The 18,477-nt window shown below is 38.3% G+C and overlaps 1 protein-coding gene across 4 annotated transcripts in view; it reads left to right on the plus strand.

Moving 5' to 3' along the window:
- Window positions 1-18,477, plus strand: part of LOC124169663 (neogenin) — a 354,395-nt gene that overhangs the window by 237,977 nt on the left and 97,941 nt on the right. The gene's annotated exons all lie outside the window — the stretch shown is intronic.

The following is an 18,477-nucleotide window of genomic DNA, read 5'->3' on the forward strand; positions in this document are numbered from 1 at the left end:
TGGACACCTCGATTCTAGATGTGTGAATTTCATACGCTCATGCCTTAATCTATGATGAGCCCTACCCTCACGTTTCCGAGCCAACCTTCAGGCTGAAATATCTGTGTGAGTGAGTGAGTCATCAGAGTCACGTTTATAGAAGACCATATGATTCTAGCATTGGAATTGATATTTAACATCGAAAACGCTAGAAAAATATTAATTCTGGAAACAAAGAGTGGAATATTTAAATCTTTCTAATATAATTACACCGAATGTACAGCTATAAATCATGCATCAAATGAAAGATCTACTCAAACGTTTTTACATAAAACCCTGAAATACTCAATATGAGCACTATTCGTCTCACGACTCACGTCGACGATTTGCGAGTTCTTCTCAAACGTTGATTAGTCTCTCTCGAGTATTTTCTACAGCGCCTTCTATCGGATGGCGGCGGAAACATAAGGCGCACAAGCGCGTTGTTACCGATGAAAAAAAACTGCTTGAGTTGCTCTTTTATTTGGTTTGTCATTTATAGCTGTAAGTTAAGTGTAATTAATGTTATAAAACATTGAAACCCCACAGTTCATTATGAAATAACTGGTGTTAAGGTGCGGATTACATATATTTTGTCTATATTCACCGCCATCCCAAATGCATATCCTCTACGATATTGTCACCATGCCTTTGGAGCTCTGTAGCGCGGAGCTATAAAGCATCACGTCGTATTCCGGTCACTCACGCGCTCCGAAAACCCTGGAAGCAGGTCTCATTCGGTGCTTGCACCAGTGGCCAGATTTAAATATGGCTTTTTGTTCCTTTGAAAGCACCCGTCTCGGCGTCCATATTGACACCCGGACCCTTAATAATGAATGCATTCGAGGGATCTGAACCTTGCTCTCATCCGACGAAAGGCTGTATGTTTGCATTGGACGAAAAAGAATTGTCCTCGCATAATGACGAGCCAGCGGGTTGGCGAAACGTGAACGAGAATGGGCGTGAATGGGAAAGTCAACGTAGTTTGCTCGTGAAGGTTATTCACAGTTCGCTCTTAAACATTTCGCTTCCGTGAGGTGAGGAAAAAAATTTGATTCAGAACATAAAGGCGCCTCCAATATGAAAGTTGATTGTGAAAAATTTAATTTGGATTTAATTTTTAAATGTTTATTCTTATAGATTTACAAGCTCTCATTATTGAGAATTTATTAACGAAGAAATTCAGTGGTCTAACCTGGAGCATCCTACGTGACGAATATTATGAGAATTCTGTTTATCGTGCGTCTAAGCTGAATTTATTTAGTGTTTGGCATTATTCCTTATATACTTTAACTCCATGATACAATTAAACTCTATATTCATTTACACGATATTATAGTTTAGCACTGGGCTTAAATTAATTATATTCGGAGTTATGTTGTGGACAGCAATTCCCAATGAAAGATAGCCATTGAAAACAAAATAAATTCGAATGAAAACGTAGATGGTACTGTTGATGTCATCTTGGTGATTATCTACTGGGAGGATAATCCATGAGATAGCTCGTAATCATATAATTCTTCCTTTTTCCTTCTATTTTCTTTATTATCAGTTCTGTTACGGAATCAATAATAGCCTTGATAATATTCATGGCATAAGAATATTGTGATTAAGTGAGATTTTCCACCATTAATATTTTCCCATTTTTTAGTCGTTTTCGATGTAAAATACCAATTCCAATGCTAGTGTCATATAATCTGTTTTAAACGTGACTGGGTTGACACACGCACTCAGTTGTTTCAACCCGAAGGGTGGCTTGGAAAGGTGAGGGTAGTGCTCATCACAGATAGAGCCATAGGAGTGTGAATTTCACGCATTTTGAGTAGGGGGGCCACCTTTTTTCCCTGGGCAACCTCCCACTTTGATTTTTGTTTGTGAATGTCCGAAGGGTTCTACTGTGATTTGAACCATGGACCCTAAGGTGAGAAGCCAAGTGCTCTACATGTGCAATTGGCCTCCACGCTCCTTATAGCGATGGTAAAATCTGAATTGGGTAGTATCCGATTCAAGTTCCATCATTGATTATTTCTGGCTGAAATGTTTGAAGAAAAAACTGGAGGTGAAAAAAATTTTCTTGTATTTTACGCGGGAATACTTAAATTTTGATGAATGATTACAATTCTAATTTAAAAGATCCTAACAGAATGCTTACGTTTCCGTAGTTTGCTATAAATTGTGTTAACTCCACGGTCATCGGACGAAAGGTGCTGGACCGCCATCTTTATGGTTTCATATTCTTCAAAAAACTTCATTTATAGTAATCATTATTAAACTGCTCCATTTTTAAATATTTTTATACCGATTTTCTTAATGTTGAACAGCCTTATGATGTTGATTTTGTCTGTCTTATTCCATTATTAATATAAAATCTGCGATTGCGTGAAAATTAATGCTTTCGGAATGAAGACGTTTCGTTATTTTGGTTGCGCCATTATTACACCAGTCCAAATCGTTCCTCAGTTCTTCGGAGAAAAATATTTAGGGTGTAACGAGACTCTTCTCGTGGTAAAAGCATTTTTAAGTGCTTTGTCTTTTTCTGAGAATAGGCTCCGTCTAAATTCTCATGCATTAAAACTGCCATTATCAAGAATGTACAAAGAAATTTAAACGTTTTAAGCATATTGCGAGCCGTCTTAGTGACTGCTGTTCTTATTGGAAACTGGGGCCTTTGCGTCGAATATCCAAGCTGGCTTTCTGGAAGACGTTAAAGGCAAAGGTACTTTTTCCCTATTTTAATGGTCTGCTTATGAATATAAATTACATTCTGAACACACACACAGCCTTCATTTCATACTAGGTCATTTCTACCTTTTTCCATTTATATGCATGATACCTACAGATATTAAGAGGATTCAGAGCCTCTGCTTCCTTTATTTATCAGATGAAACCAGCAATTTATGAACGAAACTAGATTGAATATGAGTTGAAATTAATTTTGATGTGACCTGTACTATATACTTGGATACAGAGAGGAAGCCTTTGCGCAGTATAATGCTAACGTGCACAGGCCTCTCGGAGAATTGAAGACGGAGGTTCAATGTAGGAATGGGCACAAGCGGGGTGATTCGCTAAATTCTCCATGTTACTCGGCCTTAAACGGTAGAATACCATTTATATTAATAATATCTTGCACTTTTGTCACATATATGAGGCGTCGTAGATCGAACATTCCGGAAATAAATGCAGCCTAAGGACGGACATCTGCAGGTGTAAAAAGAGATACATATTCCAGACTCGAATAAACGATGGCGGCTGTGACGTAACTTACCAATATGGCCGACGTATCGAGGATGGTGTTGCGATGACATCATATCTGCAAAAGGAGGAATCGTCGATCCACTGCGGAAAATAAAGTAGAAAATGTTAAGAAAGATTGTACTTGGTTTTTAGGAGTTATATCGCTATCTAGGGGTAACGACAAATAGCAATTAATATCCAGGAAGTAATCAATTATTGCAGAATAATTCCGCAACTAGCTTACAGCAATTACTCAAAGGATGAGAAGCCAAGATAAGGGGCGCAGCTAGGAATTAAGGCTAGGGGGATTTTCAGGCGCAACTAATACTGGGGTGCTTGGGGTATTGCATACCCGCCAGGGTAAGCGGGAGGTGCGGAGGCCTTCCGCCGGAAAAAAATTAAGATAAATGGTTCAAAACGGTGATTTTTACGGCCTTCTGAGGGATATTTTATTAAACCTCACACTATTTTGTATGCAATATTAATCCAATTCGGTAAAATAGATTTAATTTAAAAATTTCTGTGGGCTCTGGGGGGGGGGGGTTTATCCCCCAAAACCCCACCCTCGCTGCGCCACTGCCTAATGACACTAAATGCGTGAGTCCTATTAAAAGGCACTATTAATGGTGGTGTAGAAAAGAAGTGTTTTACGTTGGTCACCTTTTACACCTTGCCTTAAACCTACAAACCACCGTCACAGTAAATGATAATTTAAATACAATTGTAGCAATGAATGGCAACTAAATGGCATGTTAAATTAATAGGAATGCATAAAATATATTACTCACGACGTTATGATAACTTAATGATAACAAAATAATCGGAGAAATCGGAAAATATGCCAACAATGCCAATGATTTTTAACGTGGTTTCCTAAGGTAATTCCTTGGTACCTCGGAGCTGTACTTCCGAATTCGGCCGATAGTTGGCGTCATCTCATTATTCTGAATTCTCGAATAGTGTCCAGGCTTTCATGTCAATTTTTCTCAACGGATCAAGAACAGGTGTGATGGCAGGTAATAGTTTTATACATATTTTATAGAAATATTGTCGCGACAGCGATTCATATAAAAGTTGATTCGAATCATTCTCTGGTAAATTATCTTTCAAAGTACTCACCTTCGCGATCTTCAACGGTGATAGTAAATGCAGCGTTGAGTAATTCGTTTTTCGTTAATTAATAATTGCGGAGTGTCCGTATTGCGATACATTCGGCGAAGGAATCCTCTTGGAATCAGTATGTCGACCATTGAAGCGCACGGCTCGGATGAATTCTTTTATTCGCTTCGCAGTTGTTTTTTTTTTCTTCCGCGGTAGGAAAAGAAAAAAGTATGACGCCCACAAAGGACTTTTCCGACGCGCGGTGCAGCCGCCAGAAACAAAAGAAGAACGCGGGTGCAGCTCAATCGGCAAATGGAGTCTGGGATATAAATCGCATTCCCCGAGATGAAACGAAAATTTTTTTTTAAATAAAAAAAAAGAAGTGAGAAAGTCGCGTCGTTGGTTTGGACGAGGTGATGGGAAGGCTTGAGGTAAATGCGGTGGCGTTCGCATATGGGTCCTGAGAGAGAGAGAGGGAACGAACGCTGTCGAGTTGTCACTTGTTTTTTTTCCTTTAGGATTGCCGTCTTCACACTACACGTGCGCTAACTCGTATCGTCAATATCGTGTCATTTTTTCCCCAAATGTGAACCAAATTTTCCTCCAGAACTTTCAAGGACCTCCCAGCCATGCGGCCTAACAATGGTTAGGGTAAAATATTACTCATTTTCTAAACATTTATTGGTTATCAACGCTTTTTTATTTTGCATCAATGTGAATACCCACGCGTATGGCCTATGAAAATGCATTGTAATTATAAACTCTCGTCAGAACGGCAGAAACCGAGATCACGTAATGATCTGATTAGTACCTGCCTGATAAGCTTACGATAATATTATTGCTTGTTTTCGTGTTGTTTATTTATGTTGTATTTTTTATTTCCAGTACATTTAATTCGGAGAGGCGGAATAAAATCTATGTACAAGTATTTACTTTGCTCACTTCCCCCATTTCTAGTAACAACAATGAAGTTGGGTTTTCTATGTAAGCCTTGGATTTTGGTACCTGCGCGACCGTCATGCGCGTTATTTTATGTACTTCTTACGAGCGTTAAATCAATGTTACAAGTGGTGCTATCCTTGGAAACGAGGATTTTTTTTGGTAAACAAACCTCACGAGTCATGACTTTGAAGTAGAACAGAACAACAGTTTTATTGCTTTGAGAGGTACAATTTACTTCAGGCACAAATTCAAGCCTTCAAGTGAGTCGTTTGATGCGCTGTAAAGCATAAATGTTGGAAAACGGATGTTAATCCAGGTTTGAAGGAACAGAAGTTGAATGCTGTTCCTGCATACGTAGATTGGCTCGATCATTAGAATTGTGATTGTAGTTTGTCGTTTTAAGCTTTGATAATTTTACTTTGAATTAGAATAGCAAAAAAATAGCATTTTCCTTGCTGCGGGAAGGAAGTCGCTTTGAACTCACGTTTACTCACATTAATTTCATTGAGAATCTGGTTTAAGATCCAAGCAAAAGTGTGAAGAGCAAAGGCTGATTGAGCACATGGTTTACGACCTCCATGGGGCGATGGATGCGATACGTAGATACGAAAATACGTTACCTTCTGTGTGATCAAGTTTTTGGAAAAGTTCTTTTTTAGGTAAAGTGAAGTGTGATAATGGACATCATTTCTTCTTTTATCCCGCTAACAAATTTTTTTTGCCATTATAAATTTGTATCCGCATTAGTACTGAGTCGATATAGAGTGCTCCTTAATCTTCGCGAATGCAAATTTTGCGATTAAATAGTTTCATCGTAACTGTGCAAAGAATCCACAGGGAGAAAATCATTCGCCTTGACCAGGGTTGCGGGTGACTCCCGTAAAAATTATCACCGTGGCTAGTCCCGGTATACTCAAAATTAGTTTCATCGTAAACCTTATATTAGTCCTCGTTAGGTGTATGGTACAATGAGGTTGAAGTTATTAATATTAGTTAAGTAAGACATTGCAATATTTCCACTGAATATATTTTAGCTTCACGCTTTGCATTGTCACAACAACATTCTCAAGTGTCTTTTCGTATTTAATAAATTTCACTTTGATGAAGTAGTGAGAGGTTCAGAAACAGCCTTAAGTTTATGGTACATGGGCTGTCAATACTTATTAACCACTTTATATTCATTGTTTATTAATTTTAAAATTAAATAAGTTTGCTTGTTTGCAATAAATCATGAAAAGGTTGGCCAAAGTACAGTTGTCGGTACAATATTATTTTAAGAGTTCACATCTCGAATATTGATTCTCCTGAATTACCTTCCTTTGTTAATGTCCATATTCCTAGCCGTTATATGTACTCGTTTACGTTCTTTTCTCCACTGGCCTATCCCCAGAATTTCTCTAATTAAACGTTCCCAGTACTACCGCCTCTCCTCACTTCGTAACTATGTACCAAATAATGTCGATCCTTTCCTCCTCTCATCTGACTCTTTCATCGACCTTACTATGTCCCATGTAACTGCAAAAAAAAATAATCTCCGCCTTCTCCCCCTTTCATATTTGCGTTGAATTTTTTTTAAATTCTGTGTTTGTACTCTTGTCTCTAATGTTTTTGTTGTCGTATAAATTTTAAACTTCGTATTTATATCTATTGATACTGTTTCACTTTAAATTGGCAGAAGTGCTGTATGTGAATCAACTTCAATAAATAAACAGGGCTCTCACTCCACCGTGAAAACCTTAAAAACCGTGAATTTCTTCATAGAACCTTAAAAATCTCTCAAACTTCATTTTAGAACTACCATTGTCAGATCAAAAGAAAAATGAAGATATTTTAAGTTCAGTCACGTGTACATGGGCGTACCCAGCGGGGGACAGGCGGGGCAACGTAAAGCTAGCGAAAATAAATTTAGTTAAAAACAAAATTTATGAACAAATTTTCCTTTTGAAGAAAAATAATATTAGTATAAGACATGGAACTAAATTAAAAATCATTATTTTTTCAAGTAAATAATTATCAGTACTAATAAATTGCTGTCATAATTTCCTTAAAATTTTGGTTTCATTAACCTTTTCTGTGCTGAAAAGTTACAACTTGAACGACCACGGCTTGTTTCCCCCCCCAGTTTTGATTCTGGGTACCCTTAGCGAAAAAACTGTTAAAAAACTTTTTTTTAAACTTGAAAATTTCAACAGTTAATTGGGACAACGGTTGAATCCAACAGTAATTGTAGAAGATCCAACAGTAGCTGTGAAAGATCCAACAGTAACTGTAGAAAATTCAACAGTAACTGTAGAAAATCCAATAGTAACTGATAAATCCCAACAGTAATTGTTGAAATCCAGCAGTAACTGTAGAAGATCCAACAGTAACTGTGGAAGATCCAACAGTAACTGTAGAAAATTCAACAGTAACTGTTGAAAATCCAACAGTAACTGATAAATCCCAACAGTAATTGTTGAAATCCAACAGTAACTGTAGAAGATCCAACAGTAACTGTTAAAATCCAACAGTTATTCGCTTAGAGTACGCACGTGCAGACACTGTCCACGCAGTTATCTGCAGACGTATATTCGAAGCGCAATTATTGGTCCGTGTGCCATGATGACACATTGACCTGCCAAAGCCTGTACCAAAGCCGGAAGACTGGTAACCAAAGTGTTCATTAAACCTGTCGAAAATTCAGACACTTCTTAACTTCCCTGGCACTCTGTTCCCTCCATTTTCCCACTCACAACTTTTAGCTGGAGCTGAATTTTGCAAGCGATATGTGTCGTCAGGAGAGATAGCACTTTCATTGCTGCGTTTGCATTGTCGGTTGCATTTGTTAAATTTTTAGTTAACGTTCGTGATTGTTACGTGGTCAACATTTCTGCCTAAAATGGTTTATCTACAAACAGTGTACTTGACGACATTTAGACCTTGAAAACCTGGAAAAAGCCGTGAATTTTATATTTTAGATTCAGTGGGGACCCTGATTTGAAAAAAATAAATAAATCTCCGGCGATTGTTGATTCGTTTGGTCAACCCTTCTCTTTGAAAACCCGTAAGAAATGCATCCAAGTTAGTTAACGTGCGTGATTGTTACGTGATCAACATTTCTGCCTAAAATGGTTTATCTACAAAGAGTGAACTTGACGACATTTAGACCTTGAAAACCTGGAAAAAACCGTGAATTTTATATTTTAGATTCCGTGAGGACCCTGATTTTAAAAAAAATCTCCGGCGATTGTTGATTCGACCGTTTGGTCAACCCTTTTCTTTGAAAACCCGTAAGAATTGCATCTACGTTTTGTATCTAGACCAAATATTTCCTTGCTGTGAGACCCAGGGAAATAATTTTTCGGAGGATGGCGAAGTATGCGCGTCAGGAAAATGAGATGAACGATAAAGGGAGTGGTGTGTGTGGTCCGAGTGAGTGGTTTGGGCATGCAGAAGAGGGAATGCCTCTCTGCCGTTCTGATCTTTTTTTTTTGGAGGGGGATTTCATTCGGCTCACGAGGCGTGTCGTTTTGAAATGCGCTGTGGCCGGCGTTGGGGCGAATGTATTAGCGCAGCCGGCGCCAGGATCCTTCGAATTTCACTCGCCAGTGCTGGGTGTGGCGCTGATTCATCTTAGTCAGTCCCATGCACTCGACACTAATCCATTCCATTTGCGCAGGGGTGTATAAAAGGGGGACATAGGGGACTCGAACCCCTCTTCCCAGGAAATGAGGGAAGTAATTTTTTTTAATCTAGCAAAGTTATCGTTCTTGACCATTTTTTCTTTATTATTGATAGAGAGAATTAATGAGATTTGACCTTTAGAATTATTCTTCAACTTTTCACGGACGTTTCGCTCTTTTATATGAAAATCATCAAAGCCAAATGCTACAAATTAATATAAAATACATAAATCATTGTATAATAAACTCATAACTCATAAATGTTTTGATAACCAAGTTGCCTAAATCATAGCAAAATTGAATCTCTTATATTAAGGGCGTTTTTGTTTCCAAACAATGGATTGGTAATGGTAGGTATAGAAAATATTTTTTTATAAAATGGTACACGTACAGCAAAACTGCTAACAAATAGAATTTAAACAAGTGAACTCCAAAAGAAGTTGACTTGATTACTTACGTTTTCGAAAACTCCCACAACAAAGTTTAGTGAATGCAGGATTTATTAATGAAAGAGCAGGAGTAATTGTACAGTGAAAATTTAAGAAAAATTTCGTAAATAATGTTTTTTAAATTATAAAGTATTACTTTATTATAGTATATATTCTGCATTTTTGCCAATGTCGTTTCATTCAGTCCTGACGATGTTCTATTGAAAGAGCTAAATGCTGGTGAAAAGTTGACTGATAATTCTGAAGATGAAACCTCATTAACCCATCCCCATAATATCTTGCATGATGTGAGGCACGATATGGTGGAAGTTCTTAATATTAGTAAAATTAGACATTGCAATATTTCCACTGAGTTTTATTATGACACTACGCGTTTCGTCGTTACAAACAAAACTTGATAATGTTGTTTATTACTACGAAACGTGTAGTGTCATTATAAAACTCAGTGGAAATATTGCAATATCTAATTTTAATAACCATCCCCATAAGTTGTTAACAAATATTTATATAGTTTTCTTTTTTGTTCAATTAACCATGAATGATTGCATGGCTGCGGCATGAAATTATATTACGTCGTAAATATCGTTATTCGTAATTTGTCAGAGTATGCAAAATACCAATGGGCGTCCTTATTACTAATAAGTTTATCGGACGTTACGATGATATTTACCCTCTCTGCCATTATCGATCCATCGTCTAGAGCTAGTTAAGAAAGGATCTCGATGGCAAGAGTAAAAACGAAACCAATTTACCTGGTACTAGTATTTTAAGTTACCAACTAATAACGTCAGTTACATGCAAGCCAATACGTGTTTACCAGGCATGGTCGTCTGCTCCTTGGAATGCAAATGTTTCGTATCAATCTAGCAATAGTCAGTTTCGTTGACTTGTTTACTTCGATATTTACATGGGTTGCACATGGCTCTGTGAATAATGTAAATTGATGGGACAGGATTGTAAATGGTGAAGCATATCATATGTTTCAATTGCAGTGACGCACGGATAACTCCACGGAAAGATTTCTAGACGAATCTTGCATCTTGGAAAACTTCAGATTACGCGGAACTCGTAAGTTCACGGTGCATTACGAATTCGTGTTGCGTCGTCGTGCCATAGCGATAAATTTCCGCTCTTGTACTCTTGTATGCTGAAGGCGATCCTTGGTGAAACCCGTATTTTCGTCCGGATAACGATTTCCTTGCCACAGTAACTGTCGTCTCGCTATGTTTAGAGGTCGTTCTAAGTAAACGACTGCTTTTCCATTATCTTCAATTGATATTTAGCGTTGATTTTTCCTGTAATTCACGCCTTAGTTTTGCATTCTCGGGGCAAACATGAGGAAATTTAATATCGGGAATATATTTCCCGGGCATGATCTGCATATAAAATTAACAGTTTGGAGTCAACGCGGGGAGCCTGCTAATGTTTGCTTGGCATTCATATACATCTTGATAGCTCGCATGGTCGCCATTTTTTTAAAAACCCTTGTCGGCTCTGTTGTAGTTTTATTTTCTCCCGTATTATGGTCGTAAAAAAATGGGCGGGTGCGATTGCCGGGAAGGAAGTTTATTGGAAGAGGAAACGTGAGTGAATGCGGTATGCGTTATCAGTGCGTCCGATCGATCATATATACGTATCGATCGTTACCCTTCGACCACGTTTCATTTCGATATCGTCATTTTTGCGGAGAAGCAAGGTATAAAGGCCTACATTGCGTCCTTTTGCAGTGAGCAATTTTTTTTTGTGCGTGGGATCACTTTAACGGAGCGAAAGGCATATTGCTGATCCATATCGCTTGAGTCAGTCGCAAGCATACTCTTTGCGAACCAAGGTTCTTCCTGATTCACCCGTATATGTTTCCTCTGTTTTGTTCTAGTTATATTTCTCTCGCCTAGAGAAAATCCTAAGGTTTCTTCCAACGCCTGACTTTTTAATTTATGATACCTTGGGAAGGTATTGCAGCGCTCCATACTTAGTCTTCCTCGTGATGATAGCAATCTTTAGCCTTAATTTGACCCGTTGAGAGATATTGCAGCAGCGGATGTAGTATAATCGTTTTCTTGTTTGAATAGAGCGAGTGTATTTTTTCCTGTCCTTCAATAGCCCGCAAGCCTTCATAACATACTGCTTAACCTGGTTCAGTGTTCAATGCGGGAGAGTTGACGAATAAATATGAATAAAAACCTTAGAAAAGGAGCTTCTGTGATCAAATGATTTACTACATCGCACAGACTAGATTAAGGTAGGTTTCCATGGAGTACTTAGCTGTACTTAGTTCAAAAGCATTCTGGCAGCCTCCTATTCATTCTTGTGCTTCCATCTTCAATTCACAACGAGGCCTCTTCTCCTTCATTCTCCCTATAAACCCACTTCTCTTCCTTCATCCGCCTCTTACCTAACAATCTACCTATTTAAATAAATAAAAGAATGTAGCATCTATTCACAAAATTATTTGCTGCGCACAACGCGTTGGCTCACGGAGTCATCATCTGATGATGATGGCTTCAAGTGCCACAATCTTTTATTTATTTAAATGTCTAACTTCCACCAGTTGATGCCTGAATCTGTTGAACTTAACATTCTACCCTCAGACGCTCTTTTCAACATCCCCTCCCCGCCAAGTACTTGCTCCAGCCATACCTTCCTTCTTCTTCGCACCTTATACAGAATTAGATGGAATATATTTAGAAAAATTTCATGTGCACCTCGGGAGCCTGCTGTTGTTTTGGCAATAGTTCCGCAATAGTAACAGTATGTAGTTCATGGAAAGACGAAGTGCTGGACATGGTGAGTGTGGAGGGTAACTTCCGGGTGACATAAGTAAGAGACAGATGGTGCGGATAGAGGGAGTACTAAGCAGGGAGGAGGTTCTTAAAACCGCGTTGAATGGAAAAATGTTAACATCTTACCTAAATAGCCTAAATAGACCTAATTGTGAGTTGAGTTAGGAAGTAATATCGTTTTCAATAATATGTAGACTTCTAAGAGTCCCACTTCGCTCTTGGGGCCGGATCGGTAAAAACTTGGAGGTTTGGCACTTGAGGCAACTGGCATCCTTTGTCTTTAAGCAGGGGCGGTCTGAGGAGATTGGGGCCCCCTCGGCTGGAGCTCATGATGGGGCCCATCTTAAGGGGGAACCGGGGATCCTCCCGGATATTTTTAGAAAATTTGCATTCCCGGAAATGGATTTTGACGCTATTCTGGCTCTTAAAAACCAGATAAAAGTTAATAAAAATATCAATTTCGTAGTAAAAAATACTATGAAAAGTGAGAATCTTATAAAATTTAATAATGTGCAATCGTTCTATTTGATATTTATTGAATTTGCTCCTTGTAACTTCACTGAAATATAAAAAACGTGTAAAATAACCTTTTCGAATAACCCTTTCAAGAAAGCATCAGGTTTTTTCTTATGGCACATTTATTGTCGTACAAAATCGTTTCTGGCTTTATTTCGTGGAAATTCGATATATTTATGATGAAAAAGCACTGATGGTAATGGTAATTTCCACACTTTTTGATTACAAAACTCGACAATTCAAGACATTGTGACATTTTTTCACCTTGAAAATCACACAATGTGTTGAAACTTGGGTCGGTTGTTGAGTTTTGGAATTAAAAATAGCGGAAATTATCATTTGTGTTCTTTCATCATGGACATTTATTTTTTGTATTTTCGTATAATATTTTTTACTCTGAGTAGGTCGAAAATAAAGCAACTAATGAAAACGTAGAATTTTATAATTGTAAAAAAACTTTGGTTCTAGTAATCTGAGTTTTTTTCAATACACCTTTCTTATACGTTTCACGATAGGCGCGGGCGTTGTGGGGGCCCCCTAAGCTCGGAACCCTCGGCGCTTGCCGTCCTGGCCAGACCGCCCCTGGCTTCACGTCACTAAGAGCCAACAAGGACGGACGGGGATTAGCCCGGGTTAGCATAGCGGGAGTCAAACTATAGTGGCAAAGCCTTAGCGGATGGAATGCACTGAGGTAACTCACGTACACGTTGAGCGAGGTATTTCTTCCGCTCTTCAGATTCATATTTGGACTCACAGTTTATGTCTTGGTCGGAGACACGTAATAGCTCGAAAAATGCTCCATTTGTACCTACCTTAAGTGGTAGAATACTTAAGTAATATTGAAGTGTTCACCGGCCGCCAATTCCCGAGATTTGGATACTGCAACCCAATGCATTCAAGGTCTATTGGTCCCCCGCGAATAATTTTGGCCTCATATTTTTATTCCGGAGCAGAAATTGCCGTTCATCTGTCGATTTGCGACCTTTCGGTAGTGATTGAAGTGCCCGCCGAGACCGTTCGAGGTCGCCTTGAGATCTCACATGACCTCGAGCTATGGAAACGTCCTTGTCTAATGGCTTGTCCGTGGAAGCACGGGGCCAGTGGAAACTTTCTCGTTGCATGCGATTGCGTATGCCCTCAGGCTAGCACGTAGTTTGTTGAAAACTCATTGCAGCGTCCCAACTCGTTGGGCATTTTGGAGCATCTTATTTGGGCGGTTAAATTTGGGTAGCAAATCCAGAAATGAGCATGAATTGAGACATCCTGTCGCAGGTATTGCCATCAACTGGGCACGAAACCAATGAGAATTTTGGAATTTATTGAAAAATTGATGAACGAAACCCTGCATATTCCACATTGAAAACGTTCTCGTGCAATTGTGTGTCGACCAAAGTGATTATGAGGATGAATACACCAAGGATGAAATTCGCCATGAAAAAATTATTCGGCATAGTCGGGATTCAACCCCGGATCACCCGATTGCCGATCTTGAAATAAGATGGCTTTGAGGTGTCACTGGTAGCGTACCTGACCGGAAATAGGGAGATCTGTGTTCGAATCCCGACTAAGCCAAATGGTTTTTTTATTCGTGGCGAATTTCATCCTTGATGGGCTTTAACTTAGCACCTGTGCGCGTGGTTACGTTCAAAGACACTTGTTCTATGCAATGATTTCGTTATAAGGGCTGAAATCTCAAATGAAACGTAAATAAGACCTATTTTGGGCTACCTTCAAAGGAAACAATGGACTATGTATTTTGTATTTTTTTTAGTTTTCGTGGGAACAAGTTTGAAGTGGCAAAATGCGAAATCACGTGATGGGTCTGATTGGCTGATTTCGGCAATATCGTTTTTTTCACTTTTTTGCCCTTTCAATTTTATACTAACGAAAAAGGAGAAATATCACGATTTAAGAAAGTATATTTATTAATATTTCTTTTCTACGTTGTTCTGTTGTGCTTAGTAATCAATATCCAAGATGAGCTTTCAACATAAATCACGTAATGGATCTGATGGATCTTATTGGCTGCACTTTCTGTATCACGGAAAAAGAAAAAATTTAAACAATTTTCATATCCATCCCAAACTTTTCTCAACGTATAGATTTTTAGAATACTTGATTGTTATTTCCTTAAAATCGTATTCGTATCTCTCAAAATTTTCCCGTTGGCTATAATCATGAAACCATCACCCAATTTCATGGCCAGCATGCAATATTTACGTCTACCAATTCATTACATTATATGGATTTAGAGTCGAAGATTGAGTTGTTATTGAAGTAAAGCATAGCATATGGTAGCGATTTTTTTCCGATTAGAATTCGACGGGCATTAATATTCGGAATTGAAAGGGCGGTGACGAATGACGCAGTTTAATGAGCCGTAATAATAATTTTTTAAACCCTTTAATGTTCGGTTTTTCCGCAATACATTGTGATTGTGGACGTTTAATTTTTCAATTCTGGAATCTATCCTCTTTCTGTGAGACGATTTAATGTTAACTGTATCGCGCAGATGTGCATTGAACAGGTAGTCGAGAATTAAATCTAACTCTCGCAATAAAACTTGTTGATTTTTACTCAATTTTTTTTTTATAAAATGACGGCTGAAAGACGAAAAGGCTTGTAAAGCCACGCGTCACATTTCGATCGTTTTCTTTTTTTTAAACTGTCATGTGTACCACTTGAACGCGCTCGGAGAAAATTTCGAATTTAATAAGTCTTAAAATGACGCATTTATTCCACTTTTAAACTGCCGTGTTATTTTTATTGAGTGGGCATAAAAAGAAAATATCTGCAATAAAACACCCCAGCGAAAATTTCCTGTTTTTTTTTAGCATCGTGGACCTATTAAATGCGAACTAATAATAATTCTCCTTTTTCCTTTGGTTGCGAGATTTTTCTTCCAATATAATCGTTTCTTGTTAATCTTAATTCATCGCTTAATTTATTTTTTGACGTCTCTTCGAATCAACCTTTTACAGATTCCTGTTTAAAATATGTTTTTTTAGAATTGCTGGCCGTAAAATTGTTTTTCCGGACAGATCAGTTCCAATTTTCGTTTCCAATGTCCCTGAAAACCTAAGCCTTAAATGCGAGTGTGCAAGATTTTAGTAATCGTTTTGCTATGTTTTTTATAGAATATTTTGAAGCTAAAGTATAAAAGCATTTTGTGGTGTGGTATTTTTACTCGGTAGTAAAATTATGTGGTGTATATTTTTTGGTATTTCCTGTCATATTAGCAACCTTTTTTATTAGTAACAGCTGTTTTAGCTCAAGCAGTATTAAATTTTATCGTGAAAAATTTTTTTCCTGATCAATCTCGCTCCATATGTTTGAATGTAATGTCGAATAGAACCTACCTCCTGATGCTCTTATTAGATTGTAATTATTAACATGCGAACGCAATTAATATTTTCCAATGACAATGCTTCTGTCTACTTGTTATCAATATTCAATTATTTTGGTTCTGCTTCATTTGTTTTAGAGCTACTTCCCAATTTCCAGCCCCAAGCGAAATTCATCACAAAATGAATGCTGTCGTTTTGTTGGGGTGGGTTAATAATATCATCTGCCATTAAGTCAAATCATGTTCCATCTCTTCCATCAGATAACGTTGTCGTTGTTACAACAACATTATCGAGTGAACCTTGTTGAAACAACTGTTAACAAAACGATACGAGTCGTGTTCGAATAAATCCTGTGGAATAAAATAAATAGATTGTGGAAATATTGCAATGTCTAATTTAACTACTAATTTAACAAGATTTCCTTTTCGAATTATGTTTGCTTTATCCTTAATGTAAAGTTGTTTACGAATTCATATAAATAACACTCATGGAAACATTTGCTTTACGAGTTATCAAAATAAATTCTTTTCATCTGCAGAAAGTTTATCGGGTTTTCCACCGGGTAATTGGCTCCATGTCTTCCGAAGATTCGGAGAACGACTTGCTCTTCATCCTCAGAGGATCTTCTGAAGAATCTGGGATAAATTTGTCATTTTCTCATTACTGTAAATCGAGAGCATTCTTAAGGATAATATTTTTACAAAAGACGCTATTAGAAGCTCTTCAGAATTTAAAAATATGATAATTTCAGGGGATCTTCATTCAGAAGATAAAGAGCAAGTCGCTTATTGCCCGGTGGAAAATCTGAGAATACGTTCTGCTCTTGATACGCCTGGAGAATATAATAGCTCACAAAATCATGACAGCTGTTGATCTTTTGTCGAAGGCTTTGGCAAGTTAGAGACAAACAGCAGTCGAGCGAAGCGCGCAATGCTCTTGATGCAAGTTCACGGGCAATAGATTTTATTATTGAAGTGAAACCGATGGAATGTGACGGAAAACGAGCGCGCGTGTGACCTTTGAGGCTGGGCAATCGACGTTTATAACGCATTGGCGTCTGGCGACGGTGCAAGAGGCTCTCTATGGCGCCAAGTGGTGTTGTTTGTGGAGAATGTGAACGCATATGTTTCAAAAATGACGAAAAACTCCTCAAGGATGCTGTATTCTACCGTGCTAACCTTACCAACTCCTGTTTAAATTCATAAAAACTTCTCAAACAAATTTTTAGCTCAAAAAAGGCGTAGTTAGCCCATCCTACCTCAAGGACAGTGGAATTGGTGTGGAAGGGTATATATTCTCCTTATCAACGAAATATGTGGAAAATTACCAAGTGCGTTTTATTCTCGAGCAAATAATTTATTTTCTTAAAAACTAGTTTGTAAAAAGAGGCTAAATAAGTGAATATAACATTTCAGATAGCTGCAGAATTACTTCTTCCATAGAGGAGTTAGTACTTTCTCTACGAATCATATGAATAAATAACTCAAGGGATTTATTTTTATAGCCGAGTTTACTTCTTTGTGGCTGACCTTTCGGCAGAATACTCTTCTATCGTCCTCACATCAGTACTATTTGCAGGTATTTATTTACTGTTTTGCAGAACCCTACTATTGTTACTGCCCCGAAGACGTTGGAAGAGTGTATTTCTGAAACATAGCCACAATATCTTAATATGTCCTCGCCCTTCAGATCTTGGAACGTTAGGGTTAGCTGGCATGAAACATTTCTCCATGACCCGAAAGCACCTTAAAGGTCTGAAGTTTGCCGCCAAAACTCCCAGCGGCTATGACCTTCCATGTCACGAATGCCTTCAGGCCTCGGTATAACTTCTCGGGTTCGATTAATCTCGATTTTTTAAAATTCCCTTAGATTACCCTTTACCCTCGCCACTGCTAACTGCTCACCCATAGGGCAGATAAACACACGGTGGATTTTTCCGTCGCGGTAAATTTACCCTCTGTTAAAACAGGAGCGCTTATTTAGCAGCAAGCTAACATTTTCTACGCATATTAAGTTTGTATCGTGTCAGTCTGTCTACATTTTGTGCAGTCACACTTTAGGGTCTATCTCAGTCGTACCAGGTGCTACAGGGATGGGGTTCGGTGCGTTCGAAGCAGAATCTCTGCACTCACATTTTAGACTTGGTACCAGCGATGTAGCTCGACATTGCGTAAAGTTGCTGGCAAAGACCGTGCAAAAAGCGGACCAAAAACAGCCTGCCCGTAAAGCGGGATGCAAACAGTGACGAGCATCAATTAATTCCTGCCTCCCCACTGCAGTGGTTCTTCTTTGAAAAACTATAGTTACCAGCAAAACGTTCAACACTGTGACAAGTAACAGCGCCACAACGATAGGCGACAAGGCCACGACCAGTGGCGAAGCAGAGTCAACCTGGCAGTGGAACAGGCAGATTGGCACTACT

Source organism: Ischnura elegans, chromosome 12 (assembly GCF_921293095.1).
Source record: "Ischnura elegans chromosome 12, ioIscEleg1.1, whole genome shotgun sequence".
Taxonomy (NCBI): Eukaryota; Metazoa; Arthropoda; class Insecta; order Odonata; family Coenagrionidae; genus Ischnura; species Ischnura elegans.